Source organism: Littorina saxatilis, linkage group LG3 (genome assembly GCF_037325665.1).
Source record: "Littorina saxatilis isolate snail1 linkage group LG3, US_GU_Lsax_2.0, whole genome shotgun sequence".
Taxonomy (NCBI): Eukaryota; Metazoa; Mollusca; class Gastropoda; order Littorinimorpha; family Littorinidae; genus Littorina; species Littorina saxatilis.
In genome coordinates, this window is record NC_090247.1 from 425,107 (window position 1) to 436,951 (window position 11,845).

Genomic DNA, 11,845 nt, shown 5'->3' on the forward strand with positions numbered 1-11,845 from the left:
GTCGCCTCTCAAGGTCACATCGATGCTACCGAGCGGTTGCGTCCCAATATTACGAGGGGAGTCTGTTGAGGATTTGTTTTAATGATAATTGTATTTTTTGCACCGCATTATTACTAATCTTTCAAAACAAGTGTTTCAACGTGAAAAAAGCAACAGTGCAACTGTTTTCAATTTTTCATAAAAATGCGTTTTCATCATTGTAAACATTGCAGAATTCTTCATTTTAGCAATGTCTTAATATGTTGAAAACGTAGAAAAACCATTACTTTAGAGTCCGCATTATAGACAACATGTGTACCAAATATCATGATTCTGTCTGAGATAGTAACTTTTTGATGTGTCTTCAAAAATGACAATTAACGTTTTCTGCCAAAGTACGTAAAAAGCTCATATTTTGGGAGCGCTATAACTCTTGCAGTTTTTAGGATACAGTGCTTACATTTTGCATTGACTCTTATATTGTTATTGATTTTCTTTTTGAACAATAATTAGTACATATAGGTGACATTTGAAAGTTTAACTTCTCCTACCTATTGAGAATGAAACTAAACGCACATCGGTTTTTTTTCACCAAAACTAGTATACATCAACACACACATTGTCACGCAATTTTCAGTCTGCCGCAATACATTCAGTTAAGTATTCAAAAGAACACAATGAAGGTTATTGCGTACATTTAATTCAATGAACAAATTCAAACTAATATGAATGATTATTATGTAGTTCAATAATTGAAGGACTTGAAACATAACGAATTTTTGGTTTTAAATACACTTTTTTTTTTATCAGCCACATGGGAAGGAACAGCCTGTGTCAGTGACAGTGACTGCAGTCCGCTACAGGCCGACATAACCTGCTTCGATGGCACGTGTGTCTGTAAACCAGGCTTCTACTATGCCAGTGGTTCTGCTACCTGCGTCACTGGTAAGTGATTATTCAGATTTATTCATATACATGTATTTTTTTTATGTAACTGGCAAGGGTTCATTTTTGTGGCTTGATTCCGGTTTGGTGGATTCCTGATTCGGGTAAAGACTCTTCTGAGAAATAATACTTTTTATTTGGTTATGTAATCACACGCATGCAACATTTCCCTCTTTTTTGTGAGTCCGGGAACTCATGTCAGCTTCCCACTCTGTGTAACGGTCTCATAATGGGTCATAAAATTTCACCTAGACTAAAAAGTGGCACTGCAGATACTCTCTGATCGGTATTTTATGTGCCTGCATTATCATCAAACCTTACCGAAAATGTCTATTCTTGTGCAAGATGACATACATGCGGTCGGATGTTGGAATACATTTGAGAAAAATGTTCCACTAAACAACATTTGGTACGCTAAAATTTACCCCCAACACATCTAAATTGCTACACTTGGTTGGCAGGTCTGCATTGTAGTGGGTTGCATTTTTCGGGGGTTCACCCTGTATGACTAACGAACGTGATATTAATATGATTTTAACAATTAAGTAGATCGATGGATGGTGCTTGTACGAAATGAAATGTTATCGACACAACTAAACATCATTGCTTCAGCATCAGCACATGGTATGATGTCGATCCTTCAACTCATCACTGATGTTAAATCTTGGATGGTCGATAACAAACTCAAGCTGAATGATGATAAGACTGAAGTCTTACTGTGCAAAAAGAAGAACACTACATTTCCCTCTCCCCAACCTGTTTCTGTTCAAATAGGCAACACCGACATTCTTTTCTCACCATCAGCTAGAAACCTTGGATTCACCCTTTCATCTGACATGACCCTTAACAAACATATATCTTTAGTCTGTAGAGCAGCTTATTTTGAGCTTCGTAAGATCAGCACCTATCGCCACACACTCTCCTCTCAAACAACTAACACTCTTGTCTGTGCCTTTGTTCTTTCTAAACTTGACTACTGCAACTCTCTTCTCTCTGGCTGTCCTCTGTACCTCCTGCATAAACTACAACAAGTCGCGTAAGGCGAAAATACAACATTTAGTCAAGTAGCTGTCGAACTCACAGAATGAAACGGAACGCAATGCAATTTTTCAGCAAGACCGTATACTCGTAGCATCGTCAGTCCACCGCTCATGGCAAAGGCAGTGAAATTGACAAGAAGAGCGGTTTAGTAGTTGCGCTGAGAAGGATAGCACGCTTTTCTGTACCTCTCTTCGTTTTAACTTCCTGAGCGTGTTTTTAATCCAAACATATCATATCTATATGTTTTTGGAATCAGGAACCGACAAGGAATAAGATGAAAGTGTTTTTAAATTGATTTCGACAATTTAATTTTGATAATAATTTTTATATTTTTAATTTTCAGAGCTTGTTTTTAATCTAAATATAACATATTTATATGTTTTTGGAATCAGAAAATGATGGAGAATAAGATGATCGTAAATTTGAATCGTTTTATAAAAAAAATTTTTTTTTTTACAATTTTCCGATTTTTAATGACCAAAGTCATTAATTAAGTTTTAAGCCACCAAGCTGAAATGCAATACCGAAGTCCGGGCTTTGTCGAAGACTACTTGACGAAAATTTCAACCAATTTGGTTGAAAAATGAGAGCGTGACAGTGCCGCCTCAACTTTCACGAAAAACCGGATATGACGTCATCAAAGACATTTATCAAAAAAACGAAAAAAAACGTTCGGGGATATCAATCCCAGGAACTCTCATGGAAAATTTCATAAAGATCGGTCCAGTAGTTTGGTCTGAATCGCTCTACACACACGCACGCACGCACGCACACACACACATACACCACGACCCTCGTTTCGATTCCCCCTCTATGTTAAAACTCGGCAGCACGCCTCATTCTGAAAGCACGAAAACGAGATCACGCAACACCACTTCTTCACACACTGCACTGGTTACCTATTCAAGCCCGCATTGACTACAAACTGTCCACCCTCTGCTTTAACTTCTTTTCTGGCTCGTCTCCTGCTTACTTCTCTGAACTCCTCACCGTCTATTCTCCAGCAAGACAACTCCGTGCCTCTTCTGACTGTCGCATCCTCACCATTCCACACACCAAAACCAAAACATACGGACAACGCACTTTTACTTTCTGCGCACCCACACAATGGAATTCTCTCCCCTTTCACATCCGCCACTCTCAGTCACCCCAAGCATTCAAACGAGCACTTTAAACGCACCTCTTCAAGAAATACAACCCCTGATTTTGTTTTCTCAGTCCATCAATAGGCTACATGTAGTGTATTTGTTGTTTTAGTGATAATGTGATAATGTATATAAACATCTAGGGCTGTTTTCAGTATTGTTGATAACATGTTCTGTTTGATTAAGGGTATTCAGCTGGTATTTCCTTGTTTTCACTACCTATTTTATTCATGTTTTTATTACTTAGTTAGTGGAAGAATCTTTTGTAATGTATGTTTGATGGTGTATGCTTTTAATTAAGCGTTGCTGACTATGAATGTAGATGTAAATGCTTGTATAACTGTGTTTTAATTTTAAATGTGTCAAGCGCAAAGAGCATAATTGTAAAGTTATGATGTTGCGCTATATAAATGCTCATTTATTATTATCATTATTGAAATAAGTTGATCATGTAGGTGAAACCACAGACAGTTTTTGAGACACAGATTTGTTCTGCGCGCGTTTGTGTGCGTGTGCGTGTGTGTGTGTGTGTGTCGGCGTCTGTGTGTTTGTGTGTGCACGCATGTGGCTGTTTTCAATTGCATTTGTGTGTGCTTGTGTTTGCGCGCGTGAGTGTGTGTGTCAGTGTGTGTGTTTCTGTGTGTGTAAGCATCTGACATTGTGTCAAACGTCGGTCAAGAAAAATGGGATCACCACGATTAAATCAGGTATTCTCATTTATTTCAAAATATCATCAAATACACCACCACTCTTTCGCTTCTATCATGTGCATTTCTTCATGTCTTAATTGATATCGCAGAATACATTTTATCCAATTTTACAGTGTCACGTGGTTTACTACTCAAAAGAAAAACTTTAGGTTTAGGAATGACTTTTTTTTCTGCACGCAGAATGCTCACCAGGGAAGCTTGCAACGTCTTACACGAAATATGAAGATCGCTACATCAGTGGTCACAATGACGACAGCAAGGAACCTACCAGTCTGGAGCAATGTTTTGATTATTGCATAGCTTTCCCAAACTGCAAGAGCATCGACTTCGGGACAAATGACAAGATGTGCCGCCTGAGCTACAGTGTTGCTACAAGTCCGGGCGTCACGTTTGTGATTTCGTCGACCACAAACTTGGTGTTTGATTATTATCAGCGTCAATGTGAGTGACGGAACTGGTCACTTGGCTAAATGGTAGGCCTATCTGTTGGCAAACACATAGGCTTTTTCTGACTCTGGTCACTCAGTCACGACAACCAGTCACAAGAGTGTTTGACTTAACAAGAATAAGCTCCGACATAAAGAAAGTCAGTTTTAAGCAAAGTAAGTACACTGGTCGCTTTAGTTACCACATTCCACAAGTCACCGCTGTCTGGTGTGTTTAGTTTCTATGGAAACTAGATAAGATTAAACTTGCTAGTTGTTTGTATATCGCTGGATACAATGTGCTTCTTTTTAAAGATCCTTCAAAAGTGATTTATGGAAGATTAGTGAAAATAAAATCGTTAGGCGGTTACTCCCCCAGGCTTTGATTTTATTTCACAGGACTTTTTTGTGTGTGTCTTTTTTTTTTTTTGTGCTTGTTTTTTAATGAAAAATAATGTATAGGGGAAAGTCCCCAAATACCAAACACTTAAGAAAATCTGCCATCATCTCAAAAACAACAGAAGACAGACCGTTTTTGAATGTGAAAAAAATTCATAATAATGATGGGATTAGTGTGTATTTTATGAACTGCAAAGTAATTCTCTTTTTTAATGGAATTTGTTGTTCTTTTCTCGACTGCAAATACTTTAATATCGTGTTTTTTTTAAGATATTGTTTATTATGTGTTGTATTGCATAGAGTGTGGCGTACTTTTCTTGGCTACACGAGCACTGATACCTTAATCAGACTCTCAATAAAGAACATGGAGTCACGAATGCCTTCTCCTAACTGTTTTTGAGAGAGAGAGAGAGAGAGAGAGAGAGAGAGAGAGAGAGAGAGAGAGAGAGAGAGAGAGAGAGTATGTGTATGTGTGTGTGTGTGTGTGTGTGTGTGTGTGTATGTGTGTGTGTTCGTTGGTTCGTTCGTCTAAGTTTGTTTCAAGTGAATAGAATATCTGTGTCTTGCTCAACACACTGCGGGGTTTTGTCTTTCCTTTTTGACAGCTTCCCGTGCATGGTCCCTTGCAATCAAAACTTCGGTGCATGTGCCCGCAAATACACTGATTTTAGAGAATATAAACGGTTTCGAAAGACCATCCAACACAGTATTAAACTTTTGAATATAGAACTACCTAACACTAATACTACGGCATTCGTCGTGTATGTTGTCATCTATTCAACCCCCAGATCAAATCCTGTAGCTCATTTGGTCAATTTCAAATCTGTATCTGCGGCATTACAGCGGTACCTGCAACGTGAGGCCCCTCCAATCAGACATAGGACACCTCCCACGACAGTAACAGAGCGTGACACCCAGAGTCTTCTCAGGGGCGAAAGGTAGAACGAAAATCAAAAGAGATGGACGAAGGCGTCGCGTGGAGAAATAGAATCTCGTAACCCAACTCAAAAACAGCTGTTCTCAATTTAAATATCTGATCGCTCAAACACTTACTTTAAGACTCTCCTAGTGTGTCTTGACACAATAACACCCCCCCCCCCCACCCAAACTGTATAGCTCTTGGGCCGGTTAGACACAGTTTGTGGTAAGGTATATCCCTAAAAGACATCGTTCGTATGATGCTTTGCGCAATCATGAGTAAAACTAGAATTACGTGAGAGAAAGTTTGTCACCGGACGCTTACTCTGTGTATATGGATACAGTCATAAAAGGCAAGCGCAAAGCTGGTTAAATTCAACATCACAAACGCCGTGTGTCCTATCTGTATACAGTCGTGGCTGACTACCATCTCATGAGAGAGCTTTCCCACTGAATCTAAAATTACTCATTTCATGAAAATAAACAAGAGCATTAGTTTCATTTTAGATTTTTACCAGCGCCCGGAAAGTTCAAAAAGAAAAGACAAGAAAGTGTTCTAAGGTAATGGTTTTTTGTTGCAAAATAAATTCTTTTACGTTTTGCGAAGTGAATGTACCAGCTTGTGTCTGTATGAATCGTTTCAATAAACAGTGTTCTGTTTCAGAAATATATTTATCAACAGAAAGTATTGGCATTACAGTGCTACCTGCGATGCGAGGCCCCTCCAATCAGACCTAAGACACATCCCACGAGAGGACACCTTCTATAGTACCTTTCTCTATACAACTCCGCCAACATATACCTGTCGTGAGCGGACACCTGCGATGTAGGGACACTTTTGATTGGTTCCAAGGGTGTCCTCTCATCGCAAGTACAAGATCGGCACGCCTGCACCCCCATCCGCACACACAAATGTAATATTTTAAAGGAGAACAATATTTTGTGTTACAAGATTTGAAGTAACACGTGTGCAAAAGACAAAACAAAAACGAAACAAAACACACGCGCGCTTGAACACAAACACACACACACGCGCATGCACGCATGCACGCACGCACGCACACACACTTACACACACACACACACACACACACACACACACACACACACACACACACACACACACACACGGAAGAAGATACTTTGGGCATGCATAGACGACATCATCTATGGAGGGATGGTTGGTTCACGATACTGTCCCAGCACAGCTTTTATGTTCACAAGCTCACATAAAATCATTTATGCAACACACTACTAAGACCAGACCAAAGTTGAGATTGAAATGGGCACTTTATTTAACAAAGCGCCAGAGTGGATGAAAATATATATACATGACAACACAAGGTGGTCCCGCTGTACAAGGGTTACCAAACACACACACACACACACACACACACACACACACACACACACACACACACACACACACACAGTAACATTGTACAACTTACTCTCACATTCAAGCGGGACCACCAACAAAACTTATTATCAAACAAGAAATTCCTCCGAGGTAGGAAAAACAGCCCCGTCCTTACCATTCTCACTGCCACCAACTGAGAAGGCCTTTGCACTTTTACAGTGAGGATAATTTACGGGTCCAATTTACGTTCTGAACACTGCGGTGACCTTCTAAAAATAGTAACAGAACGCCGGGAATATCCGAAGATGCCCCCTCATACTATAGTGCACCATACGAAGGAAGGGAGGTAAACGCTGAAAACATGGAGAAGATAAGGAAGAGTTATGCCGTAGTTGATCCCCCCAAAAAACCAAAATCCACCAATAACTCCCTAACCGTGTGTTTGACTGGTCCCAATTTTTGTAAGGACCGTCTCAGGAATGTATAGAACCTGTTCACCAAGTTTGGTGACGATCGGTCCGTTCATTCTTGAGATCTACTTGCGAACACAAACAAACACACAAACAAACACACAAACAAACAAACAAACAAACACATCGACCGAAACCTATACACACCCCTATACCGGGGGTGTAATAAACAACATATCACGTGGTCAAGCAGGTGACCACAAACACAAATCTTCACATTTTAACACTCTCTCATGTATTCATAAAAGAATCAGTCATTCATGCTGACTAGATAATGACATAATCAAATCACCCTCAGTCACTCATGCTGCCTAGATAATGACACAGCTTTTGTTTTTAACGAGACAGAACGAGCGGTTATGGCTGTTGAATATAACCACGTGTGAGCCGCGGTAAGTATGCTTATTAAATGTAATTCCATGAGACAAACATTCCTTTTATCAGCAAATCTAGCCCATAACTGCTGATTTTAAAATCCAAGAACAGATAGACTGCTAACGTTCTAAAATTCTAAATAAAAGAACAAGAATGGTAAGTTGTTATATCGTTTAGTTTTTCCCAAAATACAACATAACCTGTACTTATGAATGTTTTGTTTTGTTAAAATTTAAACTTTTCAATAACGTATCATTTATTCTTGTTTGTTCATGCTGATTTAAAAGGATAGCTTACATGAGGACACAGACGTCACTGTTCTTACGCACTGTTTCTGTGTGGGTCTCTACAAATGAGTTTGGAGCATATGATGTTGCGACAAATGCAGTCTGAAGACGATGAGGTTTTGACGGCAGCGGAGGTTTCCACCTAAGAGCTTGCAGTGGATGCAGAAGTTTCAGATATATACTTCGACGTTCCAACATTCTAAATAAACAAAATACTACACTGTCAGTTTTGTTCACATATCTTGTCTAACATAGACGCTATGTCATGCTGAGCGGTGTAGGTGTCAATCCTCTCAGAAGGCATACAAGGCAGTTTTAGCGGGTAATGAGACAACAAATTAATGGTACATTTGAGTAACTCGCTAACGCATTTCCTTCAAACTTTCGGAGATTTGTGCTAACACATGTCGTAAAGTATATACAGAACTTAGGTCTGCTGGTATTTGTCATGTCAGAAAGAGTTCTTGAATTGATGGTAGGTTTTTGCTGACTCATCGAACAATTTTAAATTGTTGAAATCGTCAAAAACAATAACAATTTCGCCACATACTCACATTTCATGTATATATTTTATCAGAAATGAGTGGTATGAGGATTTGAACGCGAACGTATTTTCCAAGACTGTTTGTGTGCGTTTAAACAAGTGCGCTGTGAACAGCCATTGTTAAAACAGTATTAAATTTAAGAGTGAGTTGAAGCTTTCATTTTTCGAAATGCATGCTAATTTTAATTTTTTTCACACACAAAAAACATAATCTTAACTTGTGGATGTTATGTTTTGTAAAAAGAAAAAAAAATCAACATTCTAATAGCGTATCATTCTTTTTTGTTTTGCATGCTGACATAAAAAGAAAGCTTACACATCTGTACTTATTAATTTGGAGAATGTGTTGTGATAGATGCAGTCTGAAGACAATGAAGTTTTGACGGCAGAGGAGGTTTCGACTGATGAGCTTGCAGTGAATAGTGAAGATACCATCGGGACTGAACCGCCTCAGGTTATCTGTTGTCATTGTTGAACGTTCCTTTGCCGCCCTTGTCATTTTTACAGACACATACAGACAGTGCACAATAGGGTGGATCAATTCATTTGCACTCGAGCGGATTATGGGCCGTATTCAACCAGCCTGGTCTCATTTACCTGCACCCGAAGAATAAACATGCTGATTTGTGTGTGAGAAGTACAGAGAAACATCTGCCAGGAAATACTTGGTGCAGCACGTCCGAGTTTGTGGTGAGAAGCCTTACAAGAACGCACCACAAATGCAAGGAGGTCAAATCTGAGCGACCATCAGAAAGGCAGTCTTGATCAAAGCAGGTGTATTTGCCCGTGGGGTAATTTTACAAGTGGAAAAGATCGCTTGCACGCCATGCCAATAAATGTGTTCAAAACCAGCAGCATTTGTTCAACGTGATTCGTTTTGAGTTGTGTTTATATACAGTATGTTAAGTTAGGGGTACGTTGTTTTGTGTTTGTTTGTTTGTTTGTTTGGTTGTTTGTTTGCTTGTGGGTGATCCTGATGATGGTGAATAGTAGGGGTTATGATGGTGGTGGTGGTGGTGGTGGTGGTGGTGTGTGTGTGTGTGTGTGTGTGTGTGTGTGTGAGTGTGTGTGTGTATGTCTGTGTGTGTGTGTGCGTGTGTGTGTGTGTGTGTGTGTGTGTGTGTGTGTGTATGTGCGCAGTCTTTGCTTTCGTTTACAATTATTCTCTGTATATGTTCCAAGAACAGGTTGGAAGATTAAAACCTAAAACCTTTATCCTTCTGTAATAACGTTCCGAGTACTCTCTCTCTCTCTCTCTCTCTCTCTCTCTCTCTCTCTCTCTCTCTCTCTCTCTCTCTCTCTCTCTCTCTCTCTCTCATTCGGTAGGTTATGGCATTCCTCAGGGATCTGTACTCGGCCCTCTTCTCTTTACGATTTACATTAATGACCTTCCCCTACACATAAGCAGTAACTGTGAACTCTTCGCTGATGATACCACTATTCACAATTCCCACTCAAATGTGAAGGTATCGTCAAAACAACTTCAAGAAAGTGTTAACGAGCTTTTAGCGTGGACCGAATTAAATCACATGGCTCTTAATCCAGACAAAACAAAAAGCATGCTTATTACCACCAGACAAAAACGCCAAAACTTAAAATCTAAACTTCCACCTTTAACGATTGATAATCACATTGTTGAAGAAGTTAATAAACACAAAGTAATATGTGTTATTCTTGATAACGATTTACTGTGGACTGATCACGTTACAGGAGTTTGAAAAGTACTCTCCAAGAGGCTTTACTTGTTGTCCAGAATAAAACACTTCTTGAACAGGCATGGTAGGCAACTTTTCTTTAACGCTCACATTCAATCGATCATTGATTATGCGTCAACACAATGGGATTGTGCGAGTGCAAAAACTCTGAAACCTTTATTTAGTATGCATAAAAGAGCAATCAAAGTTATTTTATTACAAGTCTCGGTTTCCAACGAAGACTATAAACTTTTAAACATTCTTCCTCCTAAATCAAGACTCATGTACAATAAAGGCGTTTTGATGCATAAACTCATAATTGGAAGAGCGCCTGCACCTCTTTCTTCTCAATTCACTTCCCACAATTTAAGAGACCCGACAAAAATGTATGCTCCTCGGCCTCGTATAGATCTTTTTAAGTCCAGCCTACTCTTTTCGGGGACTAATCTTTGGAATTCACTTCCAAGCGGTCTCAAACATTCTGTCAATGCCAAGACTTTTAAAGACAGATATTTCTCATTCCTTATACATGGCACATTTCGTTCTCACTTAGCCTGAACATGTATATTGTTGATGCCTTATTTGTACCTTTTACATGTGTAACCGTGCGCCAATCTACTTTCCTCTTTCGTACTGAACCCAAACACTAAAGCAGACGACACAAGTTATATTACCCAGGTTCTTTTATTCCATACGATGAAATGGGGAAAATGTGGGATAACGGGGGTTTATCTTCAAATACAACACTTTCACTGTATAGGACTAAACAACTTCAAAAAAAACAATATTCTCACTCTTCATTCTAAACTTACATTCTTTCCCTAAAAATACCCTTTAAAACACACCAAATCCTTTCCCCAAACTACACTCTACTCTAAATCCTCACTCTCAACTTTAATCCAAAAAAACCCACAATGAGACTCTAATTTAAAACAAACGAAATCTAAAAAACAACCTAAAAAACAATTCTTTAAAAAAAACCAAATCTACAAAAACTCTAACAAAATCTGACCAAAATCTCTCCACTAAATCTAACTACTCTTCACTAACAAAACCTAGTCTATAAAAACAAATCTACGACCCACTAAAAAAAGAAAAAGACCTAACTAAACCCAGACCTAACTAAAAAGAACCCCTCTAGAAAGAAAGACCTAACTAAACCCCGTCGCACACTCGGCCATCCTGTAAACACAGAATGCACGCCGTAAGCATACGTAAACAAATCAACAATTTCAACTACCACAAACGAACTCGTTGAACAACAAAACACATCATTCATACCAAATAACATGCCTACAATACCGTTCTCTCAAACAACGGTCTTCTAAAGCATTCACACACAAAAATCTTCCCCACCATTCCAACTCACAAAACAATCTACTTGAACATTCAAATAAATCCTCCCCCCAAGCAGCATACTATTCTTTTCACCGCCTACCCATTTACAGAAAGAAAATTGTTTTAACCTACCAGCAAAAGAATCCTCACATCCCGGAAAGATTTCCGGCCGTGACAGACAAGTCACACAACGGCATTGAAAACACGCCGCACCA

At 39.1% G+C, this 11,845-nt stretch overlaps 1 long non-coding RNA gene across 1 annotated transcript; it reads right to left on the reverse strand.

Annotated features, from left to right (window-relative positions):
- Positions 1 to 10,957: 10,957 nt before the first annotated feature.
- Positions 10,958 to 11,576, reverse strand: LOC138961345 (uncharacterized). Its single transcript, XR_011454154.1, has 2 exons — positions 11,444 to 11,576; positions 10,958 to 11,410 (listed from the first exon to the last, which is right to left on the reverse strand). It is a non-coding gene; the product is annotated as an uncharacterized lncRNA (long non-coding RNA).
- Between the last annotated feature and the right edge of the window lie 269 nt (positions 11,577 to 11,845).